Source organism: Cryptomeria japonica, unplaced genomic scaffold (assembly GCF_030272615.1).
Source record: "Cryptomeria japonica unplaced genomic scaffold, Sugi_1.0 HiC_scaffold_335, whole genome shotgun sequence".
Taxonomy (NCBI): domain Eukaryota; kingdom Viridiplantae; phylum Streptophyta; class Pinopsida; order Cupressales; family Cupressaceae; genus Cryptomeria; species Cryptomeria japonica.
This window is the reverse complement of record NW_026729157.1, coordinates 25001-40744: the sequence shown is the minus strand read 5'-3', so window position 1 is coordinate 40744 and position 15744 is coordinate 25001. Positions and strand designations below refer to the sequence as shown.

Sequence of the window (15744 nt, the reverse complement as noted above, 5' to 3'; positions counted from 1 at the left end):
GCGCAAACCTTGGCTGGGCTGCGCACCAGGGCGGGCTCAAGATGGCACCAGCATTCCCTTTTTCTCACTATCTTTCAAAACGGAAATTTTAAAATCTCGTTTTTTTTTTGCCTTTTATGGAAATTAGTGAAGGCATCGCATCAAAGGTGCGCACCTCGCTGCCCACCTTGGTGTGCTCCGAGGTGCCCACCACGGTGCGCAACGCCGGTGCGAACCCGGGAGCGCCCCGATGTGTGCTCCAAGGTGCGGCGTGCACGAAGTCGGACCCCGGTTTGCCCCGGGTGCGCACCTCGCGTGCACCTTGGTGCGCACACCTTGGCTGGGTTGCGCGGCCTGGTGGGCACCATGGTGCGCACCAAGGAGCGCTCCGAAGTGTGCTCCAAGGTGCGGCGTGCACGAAGTCGGAGCCCGGTTTGCCCCGGGTGCGCACCTTCGCCGCGGTGGGCACCATGGCGTGCACGAAGTCGGAGCCCGGTTTGCCCCGGGTGCGCACCTCGCGTGCACCTTCGCCGGGGTGGGCACCTCGGCTGGGTTGCGCGCCCTGGTGCGCACCAAGGAGCGCTCTGAAGTGTGCTCCAAGGTGCGGCGTGCACGAAGTCGGAGCCCGGTTTGCCCCGGGTGTGCACCTCGCGTGCACCTTCGCTGCGGTGGGCACCTTGGCTGGGTTGCGCGCCTTGGTGGGCACCATGCAGTGCACGAAGTCGGAGCCCGGTTTGCCCCGGGCGCGCACCTCCGCCAGGGTGGGCACCTTGGTGCGCACAACTTGCCTGGGCTGCGCACCAGGAAGGGCTCAAGATGGCACCCGCGTTCCGTTTTTTTCACTATCTTTCAGAACGGAAATTTTAAAATATCGTTTTTTTTTGCCTTTTCTGGAAATTAGTGAAGGCAGCGCATCAAAGGTGCGCAACGCTGGTGCGAACCTGGGAGCGCTCCGATGTGTGCTCCAAGGTGCGGCGTGCACGAAGTCGGACCCCGGTTTGCCCCGGGTGCGCACCTCGCGTGCACCTTGGTGCGCACACCTTGGCTGGGTTGCGCGCCCTGGTGGGCACCATGGTGCGCACCAAGGAGCGCTCCGAAGTGTGCTCCAAGGTGCGGCGTGCACGAAGTCGGAGCCCGGTTTGCCCCGGGTGCGCACCTCGCGTGCACCTTCGCCGCGGTGGGCACCATGGCGTGCACGAAGTCGGAGCCCGGTTTGCCCCGGGTGCGCACCTCGCGTGCACCTTCGCCGGGGTGGGCACCTTAGTGTGCAGACCTTGGCTGGGTTGCGCGCCCTGGTGGGCACCATGGTGCGCACCAAGGAGCGCTCCGAAGTGTGCTCCAAGGTGCGGCCTGCACGAAGTCGGAGCCCGGTTTGCCCCGGGTGTGCACCTCGGGTGGGCACCTTGGTGCGCATGCCTTGCCTGGGCTGCGCACCAGGGCGGGCTCAAGATGGCACCCGCGTTCCTTTTTTTTCACTATCTTTCAAAACGGAAATTTTAAAATCTCATTTTTTTTTGCCTTTTTCTGGAAATTAGTGAAGGCAGCGCATCAAAGGTGCGCACCTCGCTGCCCACCACGGTGCGCAACGCCGGTGGGCACCCGGGAGTGCTTCGAAGTGTGCTCCAAGGTGCTGCGTGCACGTTGTCGGAGCCCGGTTTGCCCCGGGTGCGCACCTCGCGTGCACCTTCGTCGGGGTGGGCACCTTGGCTGGGTTTGCCCCGGCTGCGCTCCGAAGCGGGGTTATTGGAGCGCCGCCTCTTTTTTTGTCGGAGCGTTTGGTGGGGTTTCTCGCATTGGCTCTTCCGAGGCCCGGTTGCCACCCTGGCGCGCACGAAGTCGGAAGTAGGGTTAATTGCCCGGGTGCGCACCTTTGCCAGGGTGGGCACCTTACCTGGGCTGCGCACCAGGGCGGGCTCAAGATGGCACGCGCGTTCCGTTTTTTTCACTATCTTTCAAAACGGAAATTTTAAAATCTCCTTTTTTTTTTGCCTTTTCTGGAAATTAGTGAAGGCAGCGCATCAAAGGTGCGCACCTCGCTGCCCACCTTGGTGTGCTCTGAGGTGCGCACCCGGGAGCGCTACGAAGTGTGCTCCAAGGTGCGGCGTGCACGTTGTCGGAGCCCGGTTTGCCCCGGGTGCGCACCTCGCCTGCACCTTGGCCGGGGTGGGCACCTTGGCTGGGTTTGCCCAGGGTGCGCTCCGAAGCGGGGTTACTGGAGCGCCCCCTCTTTTTTTGTCAGAGCGTTTGGTGGGGTTTCTCGCATTGGCTCTTCCCAGGCCCGGTTGTTGGGTGCGCTCCCACCCTGGCGCGCGCGAAGTTGGAAGTTGGGTTAATTGCCCTGGGCGCGCACCTTCGCCAGGGTGGGCACCTTGGTGCGCACACCTTGGCTGGGCTGCGCACCAGGGCGGGCTCAAGATGGCACCAGCATTCCCTTTTTCTCACTATCTTTCAAAACGGAAATTTTAAAATCTCGTTTTTTTTTTGCCTTTTATGGAAATTAGTGAAGGCATCGCATCAAAGGTGCGCACCTCGCTGCCCACCTTGGTGTGCTCCGAGGTGCCCACCACGGTGCGCAACGCCGGTGCGAACCCGGGAGCGCCCCGATGTGTGCTCCAAGGTGCGGCGTGCACGAAGTCGGACCCCGGTTTGCCCCGGGTGCGCACCTCGCGTGCACCTTGGTGCGCACACCTTGGCTGGGTTGCGCGGCCTGGTGGGCACCATGGTGCGCACCAAGGAGCGCTCCGAAGTGTGCTCCAAGGTGCGGCGTGCACGAAGTCGGAGCCCGGTTTGCCCCGGGTACGCACCTCGCGTGCACCTTCGCCGGGGTGGGCACCTCGGCTGGGTTGCGCGCCCTGGTGCGCACCAAGGAGCGCTCCGAAGTGTGCTCCAAGGTGCGGCGTGCACGAAGTCGGAGCCCGGTTTGCCCCGGGTGCGCACCTTCGCCGCGGTGCGCACCATGGCGTGCACGAAGTCGGAGCCCGGTTTGCCCCGGGTGCGCACCTCGCGTGCACCTTCGGCGGGGTTGCGCGCCCTGGTGGGCACCATGGTGCGCACCAAGGAGCGCTCCGAAGTGTGCTCCAAGGTGCGGCGTGCACGAAGTCGGAGCCCGGTTTGCCCCGGGTGCGCACCTCGCGTGCACCTTCGGCGGGGTTGCGCGCCCTGGTGGGCACCATGGTGCGCACCAAGGAGCGCTCCGAAGTGTGCTCCAAGGTGCGGCGTGCACGAAGTCGGAGCCCGGTTTGCCCCGGGTGCGCACCTCGCGTGCACCTTCGCCGCGGTGGGCACCATGGCGTGCACGAAGTCGGAGCCCGGTTTGCCCCGGGTGCGCACCTCGCGTGCACCTTCGCCGGGGTGGGCACCTCGGCTGGGTTGCGCGCCCTGGTGCGCACCAAGGAGCGCTCCGAAGTGTGCTCCAAGGTGCGGCGTGCACGAAGTCGGAGCCCGGTTTGCCCCGGGTGCGCACCTCGCGTGCACCTTCGCCAGGGTGGGCACCTCGGTGCGCACACCTTCTCAATGTTTTCTTGCCTTTTCTGGAAATTGGTGAAGGCAGCGCATCAAAGGTGCGCACCTCGGTGTGCTCCGAGGTGCGAACCCGAGAGCGCTCCGAGGTGCCCACGAAGTCGAAAGTCGGGTTAATTGCATTGTTTTCCCCGGGTGCGCTCCGAGGTGCGCAACATCGGCGCGCACCAAGGAGGGCTCCGAAGTGTGCTCCAAGGTGCGCACGATGGCGTGCACCTCTGGTGCGCACGATTCGGAGCTCGGTTTGACCGGGGTGCGCACACCTTGGCTGGGTTGCGCACCTTTTGTGCGCTCCAAGGTGCGCACGAAGTCGGAGCTCGGTTTGCCCCGGGTGCGCACCTTCGCCAGGGTGCGCACCTTGATGCGCACGCCTTGGCTGGGCTGCGCACCTTGGTGGGCGCCATGGTGCGCACCTTTCGTGCGCTCCAAGGTGCGCACGAAGTCGGAGCTCGGTTTGCCCCGGGTGCGCACCTTGGTGGGCGCCATGGTGCACTCCGAGGTGCCCAAGATTGGTGCGCACCAAGGAGCGCTCCGAAGTGCGCTCCAAGGTGCGCGCGAAGTCGAAAGTTGGGTTAATTGTCCGGTTTGCCTCGGGTGCGCACCTTGCGTGCACCTTCGCCAGGGTGGGCGCCTTGGTGCGCACACCTTGGCTGGGCTGCGCACACCTTGGCACCCGCGTTTCCTTCATTTTAAATTTTTTTTTTTTACAATCTCTCAAGTGGGAAATTCTATAATCTCAACTTTTTTTGCCTTTTCAGGAAACTTTTGAATGGAGCGCATCATTGGTGCGCTCCGAAGTGTGCTCCAAAGCTCTCTCCAGCTGCGTGCACCTGCCCCGGCCGCGCACCCGGCCCCGCCCAGCTTCGCTCACCTGTCCCGGGCGTCTGGTGCGGAACCTTAGAGTAAGAAACATCACCGTGCACCTTGGCCAACGTGCGCGACTCGACCGAGCGCGCACTGGCCGAGGTGCACACCGATTTCACCTGGGTGCGCGCGCAGCACCTCGGGCGCACCGGGGTGCGCGCACAACGCCCGGGTTGCACCGTGGCCTGTGTGCTCGGGGCGCCTCGGGTGCGCGCTCGGTGTCGCCCCCGCGCGCGCGGTAGTGCGGGCAGCGCACCCCGGCCCGGCCCGGCCCCGACGAGAACGCAAACGGGCAAAAGGTTTATTCAAATAGCATTGCGACGCCCGGCGAAAAACTAAAAAAGGGTGCAACACCGGGACTTCCCGGGAGGTCACCCATCCCAGTACTACTCCGGCCCAAGCGCGCTTAACTGCGGAGTTCTGATGGGATCCGGTGCACTAACGCTGGTATGATCGCACCCGTTATGAGCTTGTCGCAGTGTGTACTTAGCAAACCGCGACCCACGTGCGAATCCACCCCGGCCACCCACCCCCGTCGAGGTGCACACCCTCCCTCGCGAAGTGCGCCCCGTTCGCCAAGTGTGAGCCCTGCCCGGGTGCGCGCACCTTGCTAGGGCGTCGGGTGTGCACCCGGCCCGGCCTACGTGCGTGCACCTGGAGGGGGCGTCGTGTGCGTGCAGTGTCCCGTCTGCAACGCGGTGCCCACACACCACCTCGGGCGCAACGACCTGCGCTCACATGTGGGCCGAGTGCACCTTGGTGCATGTTCGGGGCGCCTCGGGTGCACGCTCGATCTTGCCCCGGTGCACCAAGGCGCTCGGTTTGCCCCGGGTGCGCACTTGGTGCAAGGTGGGCACCCAAAATAGGGATCAAGCACCAAAACACAAGTTTCGGGATGCAAAATGGGACCCAAGGACCACAAATGCGTTCCAAGACCCATGATGGGTCCACGAGAACAAAAATGTGTTCCGAGACTTAATAAACAAATATTGGGTTTTAGGAGAAGAAACATGCTCTGATGCCCAAAACGAGAATCGACCCCGAAAAGGCCACAGGCCAAAAGTGGGATGCGAGACAAAAAAAAATGGGACCCGAGGACCAAAATTGGGTTCCCAGGTCGAAGACAGGGCAACCGGACAAGAAACGACCTCTAAGGCTCGAAATGAGTCCCGACGACTAAAACTTGACAAGAAGCACCCATCAGGCACCCAACTCGACACCCATGGGATGCCGACCCACCCGGGCTTCCACCTAGCACACCTTGGCACCCACCCACCCTCGCACCCAACCTCGCACCCAACTTAGCACCTTTGAACCCACATTGGCACTCACCCTGACCCTGGCACCTTGGAACCCACATTGGCACTCACCTTGACCCTGGCACCCACCTTTGCACTCACCTTGGGACCCACCCTGGCTCCCACCTCGGCACCCACCCAGACACCCACCTTGGTTCCTTGGCACCCACCTTGGATCCTTGGCACCCACCCCGACACCCACCTTGGCACGCAACTTGGCTACTTGCCACCCACCTTGGCTCCTTGACGCCCACCCCGACAACCACCCCGTGACCTACCCTGGCTAGGGTTGGTGCACACCCACCCTGGTGCCCACCTTGGCACCCACCCTATGACCCACCTTGGCACGCACCTTAGTACCCACCCCGTTACCCACCCTAGGACCCACCCCGTGACCCACCTTGGCCAGGGTGGGTGCACCCACCCTGGTGCCCACCTTGGCACCCACCCATCCTAGCACCCAGCCTGTGACCGGGCTTGGAACCCAACCTTGCACCCGCACCCGTCTTGGCCAGTGTGGGTGCGCACCCATCCTGGCACCCACGTTGTGACACACCCTTTAACCCACGCACCCTAGCACCCACGTTGGCACCCACCTTGGAACCCAACCTAGCAACTTGGCACCCACCCCGTGACCCACCTTGGCATCCACCATAGCAGTCGCCGACTTGGCACCCACCTCGGCACCCACCTTGACACTTGTGGACCCACCTTGCCACTCACCCTAGCATCGACCCATCCTAGCACCCACCCTGGCACCTTTGCACCCTAGCACTCACCCATCCTAGCACCTAACCTGTGACCCACCTTGACACTCACCCTCGCACCCACCTTGGAACCCAACCTAGCACCCACCCACCCTGACACCAACCCTAGCACCTACCCACCCTTGCACCCACCCTGTGACCCATCTTGGCACCCACCCATCCTACCACTCAACCTATCACCCACCTTCTCACCCACCTTGGCATCCACCTTAGCACCCACCCACACTGGCACCTTGGCACCCACCTCGGGCAAGGTGGGTGCACACCCACCCTGGCACCCAATTTAGAACCCACCGAGCATGTTACCCACCTTGGCACCCACATTGCAGCCCACCCTAGTACCCACCCTATGACCCACATTGGCATCCACACCCTAGCACCCAGGCACCTCGACACCCGCCTTGACACCCACCCTAGCACTGAACCTGTGACCCACCTTGGAACTCACCCTAGAACCCACCCACCCTGTGAACCACCTTGGCATCCACCTTAGCACCCACCCACCTTGGCACCCACTCTAGCACTCACCCATCCTAACACCCAACTTGTTACCCACCTTGGCACCCGCCCTCGCGTCCACCTTGAAACCCACCCTAGCACCCACCCACGCAGGAGCCCACCTTGGCACCCAACCTAACACCCACGCATCCTGGCACCCAACTTGTGACCCACCTTGGAACCCACCCTAGTACCCACCTTTGAACCCACTATATCACCAACCCACCTTGGCACCCACCCTATGACCCTCTTTGGAATCCACCCTAGCACGCACCCACCCTGGCACCCACCATGGAGCGCACCCTAGCACCCACCCACCTCGGCACGCACCTCAACACCCACCTTGGTGTGCGCACTGCGCCAACCTCTCAAAGACCCTATGTGGTGCGCTCCAAAGTGTACACCTTTGGTGCGCTCCAAGGTGCGCACCTTTGGTGCACACCGAGGTGCACACCAAAGTGTGCACCGAGGTGAGCACCAAAGTGCACTCCAGGGTGCACACCAAGGCGTGCACCTTTGGTGCGGTCAATGCAAACGAATTCGGAAGTTGGGGTCGATGTCCTAATCGCTGCTGCAGACTACACGTATGAGAATCGGACAAATAGCTTTATATAGGGGAGGTGTTGCGTTTGATGGGTCGACTCCCCTGGTTGTGTGCACTGCACCAACTTCAAAGACCCTGTCTTGTTTAAGAAGTCAAAAGTTGGGGTGGATGTCCTAATCATTGCTGCAGTCTACGCATGTATGAGAATCAGACAAATAGCTTATATAGGGGAGGTGTTGCATTCGGTGGGTTGACTCCCCTGGTTGTGCGCACTGCGCCAACCTCAAAGACCCCGCATAGCAGAAGAAGTCGGAAGTCGGATTTTGGTGAGCACCAAGGCGTGCACCTTTGGTGCGGTCAACGCAGACGAATTCAGAAGTTGGGGTGGATGTCCTAATCGTTGTTGCAGGCTACACATGTATGAGAATCAGACAAATAGCTTATATAGGGGAGGTGTTGGGTTTGATGGGTCAACTCCCTTGGTTGTGCGCATTACGCCAACCTCAAAGACCTTGTTTTCGTTAAGAAGTCAAAAGTTGGGGTCAATGTCCTAATGGCTCCTGCAGGCTACACATGTATGAGAATCGGACAAATAGCTTATATAGGGGAGGTGTTGGGTTTGATGGGTCGACTCCCCTGGTTGTGCGCATTACGTCAACCTCAAAGACCTTGTTTTCGTTAAGAAGTCAAAAGTTGGGGTCGATGTCCTAATTGCTCCTGTAGACTACACATGTATGAGAATCAGACAAATAGCTTATATAGGGGAGGTGTTGGGTTTGATGGGTTGACTCCCCTAGTTGTTCGCATTACACCAACCTCAAAGACCTTGTTTTCGTTTAGAAGCCGAAAGTTGGGGTCGATGTCCTAATTGCTCCTGCAGGCTACGCATGTATGAGAATCAGACAAATAGCTTATATAGGGGAGGTGTTGGGTTTGATGGGTCGACTCCCCTGGTTGTGCGCATTGCGCCAACCTCAAAGACCCTGCATTGCGGATGAAGTCGAAAGTCAGAGTTTGGTGTGCTACAAGGTGTGGTCGAAGGTGCTCACCTAGGTGTGCACCTTTGGAGCACAGGAAAAGTGCCCTCCAAAAGTGCGCACCTTTGGAGTGCACAAAAGTGCCCTCCAAAAGTGCGCACCTTTGGAGCGCAGAAAAGTGCCCTCCAAAAAGTGCCCTCCAAAAGTGCGCACCTTTGGAGCGCAGAAAAGTGCCCTCCAAAAAGTGCCCTCCAAAAGTGCGCACCTTTGGAGCGCAGAAAAGTGCCCTCCAAAAAGTGCCCTCCAAAAGTGCGCACCTTTGGAGCGCAGAAAAGTGCCCTCCAAAAAGTGCCCTCCAAAAGTGCGCACCTTTGGAGCGCAGAAAAGTGCCCTCCAAAAAGTGCCCTCCAAAAGTGCGCACCTTTGGAGCGCAGAAAAGTGCCCTCCAAAAAGTGCCCTCCAAAAGTGCGCACCTTTGGAGCGCAGAAAAGTGCCCTCCAAAAAGTGCCCTCCAAAAGTGCGCACCTTTGGAGCGCAGAAAAGTGCCCTCCAAAAAGTGCCCTCCAAAAGTGCGCACCTTTGGAGCGCAGAAAAGTGCCCTCCAAAAAGTGCCCTCCAAAAGTGCGCACCTTTGGAGCGCAGAAAAGTGCCCTCCAAAAAGTGCCCTCCAAAAGTGCGCACCTTTGGAGCGCAGAAAAGTGCCCTCCAAAAGTGCGCACCTTTGGAGCGCACAAAAGTGCCCTCCAAAAGTGCGCACTTTTGGTGCGCACCAAGGCGCTGGTTCGGTCGTTGCAGGCGAGTTCGGAAGTTGGGGTCGATGTCCTGAGCGGAGGTGCAAACTACACAGGTGTCGGAATCGGACAAATAGCTTATATAGGGGAGGTGTATGCTTCGATGGGTCGACTCCCCAGGTTGAGCGCACCGCGCCAACCTCAAAGACCCTACGGTATGGATGAAGTCGGAAGTTGGGTCCGATGACCGATTCGATTAGTAGGTATGCTCATGAGGTCGGAATTTGGGTCCGATGACCTGCCATGTGCAGGAAGGCGAATGTTGACACTGTGCGTTGCAAGGTGCACACCAAGGCGCTGGTGCGGTCTTTTTAGTCGAGTTCGGAAGTTGGGGTCGATGTCCTGATCGGAGGTGCAAGCTACACAGGTGTGGGAATCGGACAAATAGCTTATATAGGGGAGGTGTATGCTTCGTTGGGTCGACTCCCCGGGTTGAGCGCACCGCGCCAACCTCAAAGACCCTACGGTATGGATGAAGTCGGAAGTTGGGTCCGATGACCGATTCGATATGTAGGCATACTCGCGAGGTCGGAATTTGGGTCCGATGACCTGCCACGTGCAGGAAGGCGAATGTTGGCACTGTGCGTTGCAAGGTGCGCACCAAGGCGCTGGTTCGGTCGTTGGAGGCGAGTTCGGAAGTTGGGGTCGATGTCTTGATCGGAGGTGCAAACTACACAGGTGTGGGAATCGGACAAATAGCTTATATAGGGGAGGTGTATGCTTCGTTGGGTCGACTCCCCGGGTTGAGCGCACCGCGCCAACCTCAAAGACCCTACGGTATGGATGAAGTCGGAAGTTGGGTCCGATGACCGATTCGATATGTAGGCATACTCGCGAGGTCGGAATTTGGGTCCGATGACCTGCCATGTGCAGGAAGGCGAATGTTGGGACTGTGCGTCGCAAGGTGCGCACCAAGGCGCTGGTGCCGTCGTTGCAGTCGAGTTCGGAAGTTGGGGTCGATGTCCTGGTCAGAGGTGCAAACTACACAGGTGTGGGAATCGGACAAATAGCTTATATAGGGGAGGTGTATGCTTCGATGGGTCGACTCCCTGGGTTGAGCGCACCGCGCCAACCTCAAAGACCCTACAGTATGGATGAAGTCGGAAGTTGGGTCCGATGACCGATTCGATACGTAGGCATATTGGCGAGGTCTGAATTTGTGTCCGATGACCTGCCATGCGCAGGAAGGCGGAATTTGGGTCCGATGACCGAGTTGATGGCGTGCCATGCGCAGAAAGGCGGAATTTGGGTCCGATGACCGAGTTGATGTTGATGGCCCGCCATGCACAGGAAGGCGGAATTTGGGTCCGATGACCGATTTGAAGGCGTGCCATACGCAAAAAGGCGGAGTTTGGGTCCGATGACCGAGTTGATATTGATGGCCCGCCATGCGCAGGAAGGCGGAATTTGGGTCCGATGACCTGACATACGCATGGAGTCCGACTCGGGGGCCGATGTTCGATTCGATGACTTGCATTGTGGGTAAAGTCGGAAGTTGTGGTCTTTGACCCGATTCGATGACCAGACTTCGGCTGCTTGAGAATCGGACAAATAACTTATATAGGGGAGGTAGTGTTCTCGAGCATCCTCCCCCCGTGCCCGTTTATGTCGATTGATGCTGGTGCTCGACTGGTTGGAGCGCTCGGATGCAAAAATCTTGCACCAGGATTTATCGATTGTGATGGACACGGCAAGTCTCCTGATTGCTATGCAGGAGCTCATCGTGAATCTCTATGCGGCCTTGGTATGGACTCGACCTGCGGAATGGTTCGGCAATGGTAGTCGCTCCAACACGTCCTTGCAATGGCCACAGAGGTGATTCGACTAGAGCTCCAGTCTAGCTTTTGGGTTGCTTGGCGGACTGGTATAGCCGCGATCGAGTTCCGGCCATGAACGTTTTAGATAGCTCTTGGGCTTTCTGGGACGGAAGTCGGAAGTTTGGGCTGTTGTCCGATTTGATGACCATTCTTCGGATGTGTGAGAATCGGACAAATAACTTATATAGGGGACTGTGTTGTCTCACGCAGCCCCCTCCGTGCCCCTCTATCTCGACCGATGTTGGTGCTTGAAAGGGTTGGGATCGCTCGGATTTATAAACGTGCACCACCATTTGTCGAGTGTGAGGGACGCGGCAGGTCTCCTAAATGCTATGCGGGCGCTCTCTGAGAATCTCTATCCGGCCTCGACACAGACTAGTCTTGCTGAATGGTTTGGCACTGGTAGTCGATCCAACACGTCGTTGTTGTGGCCGCCTAGGCGATTCGATTCGAGCCCCCGTCTAGCTTTTGGGTTGCTTGGCGGATTTTGCCCTATCCGCAAGTGAGCTCGGTCCCTAAACGTTCGAGAAACCCGATTGCTATGCGCCGACTCTCTTTCTTGCGAGCCTCCATCTAGCTTTTGGGTCTCTACGGAACGGAAGTCGGAATCTGGGACCGTTGTTTGATTCGACGAGGCAGACTACGGTTGTGCGAGAATCGGACAAATAACTTATATAGGGGAGGTGTTGACTGGAGCATTCTCCCCCGTGCCCCTCTAACTCGACCAATGCTGGCGCTCGAACGGTGGTAGCGCTCGGATTTTCATTGAGCGCCAGCATTGGTCGATTTAGAGGGGCATGCGAGATTCCCGAATGCTATGCGAGGGCTCTAACGGAAATGTCTATTGGTTTCGGTATGGATGCAATTGCGAGTGGTTCGGCAAAGGTAGTCGTTCCGATGCGTCCATGTCGTGGCCAAATCGATAATTCGATTTGAGCCCTCGTATAGCATTTGGGTCTCTCGATGTGATTCCGCATTCCAGTCCCTTTGGGCACTGCTTGAGCCGCATCCCAGGGGGTTCCCTTCCCAATAATCTGCCTCGCAACCCGATTGCTATGCGGTGAGGCTCCTCGGCCGCCTCGGAACTATCTGTGTATCAGACGCATCGCGGGATAAGGGGTTGGCAACGGTAGTCGCCCCAAGCGCGTCCGATGCTTGGACCATTCCGAGGCGGCCCTGAAGCCTCTTCCGTCTAGCCGTTGGGTCCTTCTCGCCGCATCCCTCGCCTCGCACCCCGATTGCTATGCGGTGAGGCTCCTCGGCCGCCTCGGAACTATCTGTGTATCGGACGCGTCGCGGGATAAGGGGTTGTCACTGGTAGTCGCCCCAAGCGCGTCCGATGCTTGGACCATTCCGAGGCGGCCCTGAAGCCTCTTCCGTCTAGCCGTTGGGTCCTTCTCGCCGCATCCCTCGCCTCGCACCCCGATTGCTATGCGGTGAGGCTCCTCGGCCGCCTCGGAACTATCTGTGTATCGGACGCGTCGCGGGATAAGGGGTTGTCATTGGTAGTCGCCCCAAGCGCGTCCGATGCTTGGACCATTCCGAGGCGGCCCTGAAGCCTCTTCCGTCTAGCCGTTGGGTCCTTCTCGCCGCATCCCTCGCCTCGCACCCCGATTGCTATGCGGTGAGGCTCCTCGGCCGCCTCGGAACTATCTGTGTATCGGACGCGTCGCGGGATAAGGGGTTGTCACTGGTAGTCGCCCCAAGCGCGTCCGATGCTTGGACCATTCCGAGGCGGCCCTGAAGCCTCTTCCGTCTAGCCGTTGGGTCCTTCTCGCCGCATCCCTCGCCTCGCACCCCGATTGCTATGCGGTGAGGCTCCTCGGCCGCCTCGGAACTATCTGTGTATCGGACGCGTCGCGGGATAAGGGGTTGTCACTGGTAGTCGCCCCAAGCGCGTTCGATGCTTGGACCATTCCGAGGCGGCCCTGAAGCCTCTTCCGTCTAGCCGTTGGGTCCTTCTCGCCGCATCCCTCGCCTCGCACCCCGATTGCTATGCGGTGAGGCTCCTCGGCCGCCTTGGAACTATCTGTGTATCGGACGCGTCGCGGGATAAGGGGTTGTCACTGGTAGTCGCCCCAAGCGCGTCCGATGCTTGGACCATTCCGAGGCGGACCCGAAGCCTCTTCCGTCTAGCCGTTGGGTCCTTCTCGCCGCATCCTTCGCCTCGCACCCCGATTGCTATGCGGTGAGGCTCCTCGGCCGCCTCGGAACTATCTGTGTATCGGACGCGTCGCGGGATAAGGGGTTGTCACTGGTAGTCGCCCCAAGCGCGTCCGATGCTTGGACCATTCCGAGGCGGACCCGAAGCCTCTTCCGTCTAGCCGTTGGGTCCTTCTCGCCGCATCCCTCGCCTCGCACCCCGATTGCTATGCGGTGAGGCTCCTCGGCCGCCTTGGAACTATCTGTGTATCGGACGCGTCGCGGGATAAGGGGTTGTCACTGGTAGTCGCCCCAAGCGCGTCCGATGCTTGGACCATTCCGAGGCGGACCCGAAGCCTCTTCCGTCTAGCCGTTGGGTCCTTCTCGCCGCATCCCTCGCCTCGCACCCCGATTGCTATGCGGTGAGGCTCCTCGGCCGCCTTGGAACTATCTGTGTATCGGACGCGTCGCGGGATAAGGGGTTGTCACTGGTAGTCGCCCCAAGCGCGTCCGATGCTTGGACCATTCCGAGGCGGACCCGAAGCCTCTTCCGTCTAGCCGTTGGGTCCTTCTCGCCGCATCCCTCGCCTCGCACCCCGATTGCTATGCGGTGAGGCTCCTCGGCCGCCTTGGAACTATCTGTGTATCGGACGCGTCGCGGGATAAGGGGTTGTCACTGGTAGTCGCCCCAAGCGCGTCCGATGCTTGGACCATTCCGAGGCGGCCCCGAAGCCTCTTCCGTCTAGCCGTTGGGTCCTTCTCGCCGCATCCCTCGCCTCGCACCCCGATTGCTATGCGGTGAGGCTCCTCGGCCGCCTTGGAACTATCTGTGTATCGGACGCGTCGCGGGATAAGGGGTTGTCACTGGTAGTCGCCCCAAGCGCGTCCGATGCTTGGACCATTCCGAGGCGGCCCCGAAGCCTCTTCCGTGTAGCCGTTGGGTCCTTCTCGCCGCATCCCTCGCCTCGCACCCCGATTGCTATGCGGTGAGGCTCCTCGGCCGCCTTGGAACTATCTGTGTATCGGACGCGTCGCGGGATAAGGGGTTGTCACTGGTAGTCGCCCCAAGCGCGTCCGATGCTTGGACCATTCCGAGGCGGACCTGAAGCCTCTTCCCTCTAGCCGTTGGGGCTTTCTCGCCGCATCCCTCGCCTCGCACCCTGATTGCTATGCTGTGAGGCTCCTCGGCCGCCTTGGAACTATCTGTGTATCGGACGCATCGCGGGATAAGGGGTTGGCAGTGGTAGTCGCCCCAAGCGCATCCGATGCTTGGACCATTCCGAGGCGGCCCTGCAGCCTCTTCCGTCTAGCCGTTGGGGCCATCTCGCCGCATCCCCCACCTCGCACCACGATTGCTATGCGGTGAGGCTCCTTGGCCGCCTCGGAACTATCTGTGTATCGGACGCATCGCGGGATAAGGGGTTGTCACTGGTAGTCGCCCCAAGCGCGTCCGATGCTTGGACTATTCCGAGGCGGCCCTGCAGCCTCTTCCGTCTAGCCGTTGGGGCCATCTCGCTGCATCCCCCACCTCCTCGGCCGCCTCGGAACTATCTGTGTATCGGACGCATCGCGGGATAAGGGGTTGGCAGTGGTAGTCGCCCCAAGCGCGTCCGATGCTTGGACTATTCCGAGGCAGCCCTGCAGCCTCTTCCGTCTAGCCTTTGGGGCCATCTCGCCGCATCCCTCGCCTCGCACCCCGATTGCTATGCGGTGAGGCTCCTCGGCCGCCTGGGAACTATCTTCGTATCGGACGCATCGCGGGATAAGGGGTTGTCACTGGTAGTCGCCCCAAGCGCGTCCGATGCTTGGACTATTCCGAGGCGGCCCTGTGGCCTCTTCCGTCTAGCCGTTGGGGCCATCTCGCCGCATCCCCCACCTCGCACCCCGATTGCTATGCGGTGAGGCTCTTCGGCCGCCTTGGAACTATCTTCGTATCGGACGCATCGCGGGATAAGGGGTTGTCACTGGTAGTGGCCCCAAGCGCGTCCGATGCTTGGACTATTCCGAGGCGGCCCTGCAGCCTCTTCCGTCTAGCCGTTGGGGCCATCTCGCCGCATCCCCCACCTCGCACCCCGATTGCTATGCGGTGAGGCTCCTCGGCCGCCTTGGAACTATCTTCGTATCGGACGCATCGCGGGATAAGGGGTTGTCACTGGTAGTCGCCCCAAGCGCGTCCGATGCTTGGACTATTCCGACGCGGCCCTGTGGCCTCTTCCGTCTAGCCGTTGGGGCCATCTCGCCGCATCCCCCACCTCGCACCCCGATTGCTATGCGGTGAGGCTCCTCGGCCGCCTTGGAACCATCTTCGTATCGGACGCATCGCGGGATAGGGGGCTGTCACTGGTAGTCGCCCCAAGCGTGTCCGATGCTTGGACCATTCCTAGGCGGCCCTGAAGCCTCTTCCGTCTAGCCGTTGGGGCCTTCCCGCCCCATCCCTCGCCTCGCACCCCCGATTGCTATGCGGTGAGGCTCCTCGGCCGCCTTGGAACCATCTGTGTATCGGACGCATCGCGGGATAAGGGGTTGGCACTGGCAGTCGCCCCAAGCG

General features: G+C 60.2%; 1 non-coding gene across 1 annotated transcript; it reads right to left on the bottom strand.

Annotated features, from left to right (window-relative positions):
- Positions 1-4704: 4704 nt before the first annotated feature.
- Positions 4705-4823, bottom strand: LOC131870544 (5S ribosomal RNA). The gene has a single exon (XR_009368850.1). It is a non-coding gene; the product is annotated as a 5S ribosomal RNA (ribosomal RNA).
- Between the last annotated feature and the right edge of the window lie 10921 nt (positions 4824-15744).